The sequence below is a fragment of the Tupaia chinensis genome, unplaced genomic scaffold (assembly GCF_000334495.1).
Source record: "Tupaia chinensis unplaced genomic scaffold, TupChi_1.0 Scaffold000407_4, whole genome shotgun sequence".
In the NCBI taxonomy this organism is placed as follows: Eukaryota; Metazoa; Chordata; class Mammalia; order Scandentia; family Tupaiidae; genus Tupaia; species Tupaia belangeri.
In genome coordinates this window covers 3,146,206-3,151,249 of record NW_006159912.1, presented here as the reverse complement: position 1 = coordinate 3,151,249, position 5,044 = coordinate 3,146,206, and the positions used below count along the sequence as shown (strand labels likewise).

At 40.2% G+C, this 5,044-nt stretch overlaps 1 long non-coding RNA gene across 1 annotated transcript in view; it reads left to right on the top strand.

Moving 5' to 3' along the window:
- The window catches only part of LOC102488842 (uncharacterized), a 9,673-nt gene extending 4,840 nt beyond the window's left edge, over nucleotides 1-4,833 (top strand). Inside the window, exons 2-3 of the long non-coding RNA XR_335399.1 lie at nucleotides 2,572-2,699; nucleotides 4,574-4,833. This is a non-coding gene — a long non-coding RNA (uncharacterized LOC102488842). The remainder of the gene's footprint in view (nucleotides 1-2,571; nucleotides 2,700-4,573) is intronic.
- Nucleotides 4,834-5,044: the final 211 nt, after the last annotated feature.

The window sequence follows — 5,044 nt, the reverse complement described above, 5'->3', positions numbered from 1 at the left end:
TATATATATAGAGAGAGAGAGAGAGAGAGAGAGAGAGAGAGAGAGAGAAAGAGAGAGAGAGAGAGATATTTTTGTTATAGGGCACATTTACTCGCCAAAGAGACAGAAAGTGAGAAATCACTCCCGGGGGGATGGCCACACCACAATCCTTTCTCCTCCATTCTCTTCTTGGGATCTTGGGCATGCATGCACATGTGCCTGGTGTGACTTTTAAGCTGCCAGATCCAGTACTTGAACTGTAGTGGATTATGTGGGAGTTCAGCGACATGACCATTATGCCATCTGCTGGTTCCTAAAAGAGGATTTTGAATGTTCCCAACACAGAGTAATGACAAATGTTTAAGATGATGAATGTGCTAACTATCCCCATCTGATCATTACACATTGTATTCATATGCTGAAAAATCACACTGTATCCTATAAATATGTACAATGATTATATCAGCTAAAAAAATTTAATGTGGGGTCAGATGGTGGCACAGCAGTAAATGTGATGTTCTGTGACTCTCTGTGAGGCAATCCCACATAGGAAGGTTCCCAGTCCATGTTTGGAGATATTCCTGAGTATGCTGGGCCTAGGTGTGCTCAGGATCACAGGTTGGCTGAAGGCTGGGGGTTAGGGATGGATCTACATCTTGTTTATCTTTGTATTTGCTTTACATACAGTCTGTTTCATAGTCAATGATCAGTAAATCTTGTGGAATTAATTAAGTAAAATAAAATAAAGATCCCTGAAATTGCTAGAATGAATTTAGGAATTAACCTATCTCTTGATGCTTAGTCACATATTTTGAAAGAATAAATGAAGACAAATGAATGTGTCAGGCTTATGCCATTTCTTACCTTGACAGTTTCCAGTTGACTCATTAAGAGACCATTTCCTCTTAAGGAAAAATCAAAACAAAACTATTTAAAAGCATCGTCAATGAAAGTAGTGAGGAAATTGAATCATGGTTTTGTATAACTGGAATTTCTCTAAAAACCGGTAGGGTCTGACTGGTAGACACACATGGTTTCTCAACTGTAGCAAATGAGAACACAAAGTCTCTAACTCTGCAATGGGAGATAGTTGGGATAACTTGTTGTGAACAGAATGATCACCCCATGCCTAAAAGTATGTTTTTGAAAACTTTTTCTCCTCCACTTCCTGCTTGTCATCCAACAAGTTTTGTTATTGTTGTTTTTACAGTGTGTCTGATATGGACTAGGCCCTTGGGATACAGAAATGATTTAGACACAGTCCTTGCTCTCAAGTACCCGAGGATCTACTGGGGATAGAGAACTCTTTTTGGACTAAGCAAGAAAATTCTCTAGGCACTGTAGTATAGGTTATAGAAAGTGAGGAGTAACTGATCGGTGGTAGTGGAATGGGTTGTGCTCTGTGGAAGTTAGAAAGGCTATGTAGAGAAGTAAAGCTTACATAGTCTTAAAAAATAAGATGGTGGACCAGCTGGTGACATGGTGGTTAAGGCAGCTGTATCCCACTTGGCCAACCGCATGGTCAATACTAGACCTGGTGGCTTGAAAAACACACAAGATACATGTGTGTGCATGTCCAAAATCCTCAAAGGAAGGAAAGGTTGAGGAGAAGGGATTGCGGCATGGCCATTCTCCACTGGGATGGTGCTTTCTTACTTTCTCTGTCTCTCTTTCTCTAGCACACACATGCACACTCTGGCAAAATTAAAAAGAAACAGAAAAGATGCTGACCAATTAGATAAGATAGGTTAAGTTTTCTTTTTTTAAGAAAGATTTTTGCTATAGGACAATATGTTCTGTAGAGAGACAAAAAACAAGAAATAACCCCCCAGAGGAGATGGGCAAGCCACAATCTCTTCTCCTCTATTCTCCTCTTGGGTTCTTGGGCACGCAGGCACATGTGCCTGGCATGAGTTTCAAGCCACTGGGTCCAAGACTCAAACTGTGGTCAACTATGTGGGATGTAGCAATGTAACCATTCCACCATCTGTTGGTCCCAAGATAGGTTAAGATTTTTTTTTCCCTTTTTTTGGGAGAGGTTTTTGCTAAAGGGCACGTACACTCACCAGAAAGACAGAGAGAGAGAGACAGAAAGTGAGAAATCACCCCCTTGGAGGATGGCCATGCCACAATCCCTTCTCCTTTATTCTCCTCTTGGGATCTTGGGCACGCATGCACACGTTCCTGGCATGAGTTTAAGCCACCGGTTCCAGGACTCGAACCGCGGTCAACTACATGGGAGTCCAGCAACATAGCCATTATGCTAACTGCTGGTCCCAAGATAGATCAAGATTTTTAAGGTGAGGGAAGAGCAGCCACAAATGTAAGGAGGCATGAGAACAGCCTATGTTGTGTTTGGGGATCTTCTAGTGGTTCCATTATCTAGTGGATAATGCCACAAGAGATGGATCTGGACAGGTGGGCAAGGACTAGCTTGTGAAGGCCTCTGTGCACACTCAGGAGTTGGGCAAGGACTAGCTTGTGAGGGCCTCTGTATACACTTGGACTTGATCTTGTAGATGCTGAGACCCATTAACTGATGCTAAGCCAGTGATAGAAACAGTTTTTAATTTTAAAAGATCTCTGTTACAGCGGCATGGAGGAGAGACAAGTCTCAAGTCAAGGACACCAGGAGAATAATGCCATAGCAGTCTAGTAAGGGAAGAAGGCAGTAGCATTGGGAAGATGAGAAAGCAGCAGATCTAAAGGACATTAAGGAGGTAACGTGACTGGTTGCGAGAAGACAGGGCAAGAAGGAGAAACCTAAAGTAATTCCCAGGTCTCAAACTCAGGTACCTGGGTAAGGATGGGTCTATTCACGGAGATGGGAAATACTTCAGGGCAATGTAATATGTTTAATTCTGAACAGGTTGAATTTGAGATTTCTCCAAGGACACCTGAGTGGAGCTTCTGAGAGCTATTTGGAAATAGAGACTTTTTAAATATACATATATAAATGGAGTTAGAAACTTCTAGAACATAGCTTCGGGGTCTTTATTAAAATGTAAGTTTAAGAGAAGGTGATTAGCTTTAGACAACAAACCCCATAACCATTTAGAGATAAAAACCTTGCTTTCCCTGTGGCTAAATTTTCTATTTCAAATTGTCAAGATTTACCAATACTCAAGCACTTAAGAAATACAAATCAAGTGCTTAAAAAATCCAAATTCTTATACTTTGTGTATCCTTTTTTTTCCCCCCTTGGTGAATCAATAGTGTATTTTTCAGGCTTTATTGCAAATATAACATAATATAAATGGAACATTCAAGTATTTTGGCAGTCAAGCCAGAATTCAGGTAAATCTCACCAGGACCAAAGCTGACCTCATGGTGGCACTCCAGCCTTATCGGAATAAAGGGCTGTGACATCATCTTGCTGGCCTCTAAATGGATAGACGGTCAGCACTGAAGTGAAAAGGTCTGGTATGAACTCCGGGTCCACGGACTCACAGTTTCATTTCCTGGAGAGAATTTACAAAGAGGATATGCTTTTCTGTTTTGTAAATTAGCTCTGATCTAAGCCTGGATCAACAATAGAGGTATATAATATGGCAGATTTTCATCAGGGTTCAAAACGAATCAAAATAACATCTTCAGAATTATTTATTAATAGCCACCATTTATTCAGTGCCTACTGTATGGCACATGGAGTTCTGGGTATTTTTCAGATTATATCGTCTCACTGAATTCTCACAATAGCTAACTGAGGTTGCTATTATTTCCGTTTTTTTCTGAGGCAGAAACTATGGCATAGAGACATTAAGTAGCCTGTGTCGCATATAACAAGTAGCCATGCTGGATTTTGAACACAGTCTGTGTTATTCCGAAGCTTGGGCTCTTTAAACAAGGCTACATTGTCTCGCGTTACTGATGCCAAGTAAATTACTAAGGAAACTTGATTTTCTTCACATCTAGACTATCTGGCATGAGGTGGTTAAAACAACCATATTTAGGCAGATATAGTAAGGAGCCCTGTTGTGAATCTGAGCCCTCTTCATGAAACCCTTTGCCACATATGAGAAACAGGCTATTTACATAGTCACAATATATGACCCACAGTATTTACTAATTTCAAAAACAAAATTAGTACATTTACAGGGGAGAAACCTGGCAGACACCATCTTCTCAAAGTATAAATGGTAAAGCACATATTGTAAAATCTCAATATTTGTTTCATAGACAGATTCCTTTGCTTTAATAGTGGAAAAAGCATAGGGGCAAGGGAGGATTTGTTGACATTATTGGTCAGCAATGGAGCAGAGGCTAATTCCTATCTTTGATCTACCTCTGTGAAACCTTAAATCCTACAAAGATTTTCCAAATGAATCATTTACCTTTCCAAAGGGTAGAGAATTATTCGTCCATCCTAAACTCCTCCCAAAAGAAAGACACAAATGATAAAACTCCCGAATAATGTTATAGTGCTGAGCATAGACTGTGGGGGGTGGGAGTTAATTGTCCTTACTCCTAAAATGCTTAATCAAGAGTGTCCAATCATATTTAGAAAGCATTTTTCAAATGCCTCACAGACATCAAAGCCATAAAGCGCCTCTGCATCTCTAGGTGTTCATGTCAGCATTTTCTGTATTTTCAGTCTGAGAGAATCACCAATCGCCTGGGTTTTCAAGAACGGTTCTTACTGAGAAGATGTCTAGAGAAGCCTTTTTGTTCAACCTGTCGGTGTTTGCATGATTTACAGTATAATTAACCAGCCCCGTTGCACCAGCAGACCAGCTCCCTTCACTATTCATCATGTTTCTAGCAACTTCAGATCATCAACTCTGCTGGGAGGAAATACCTCCTCCTTAGAGATGTAAAAATAGTATGTCCCTGACCATTCCCACAGGCAGAATGTGCCCCATCCTTATGTATCCGTTGCTTCTCAGAGCTAAGGGATCTTTTTTCTTCCCATTATTTTGATAAATAATTACTCTGGGAACTATGAGCCAATTAAATAGATACATAGAAAATCAAATACTGCTTAGGAAGGTTATTTATTGCAGCATTGTTTGTATTTGCAAAATAATGGAGACAACTTAAATGTCCACACAGAGTGGAAAGGTTG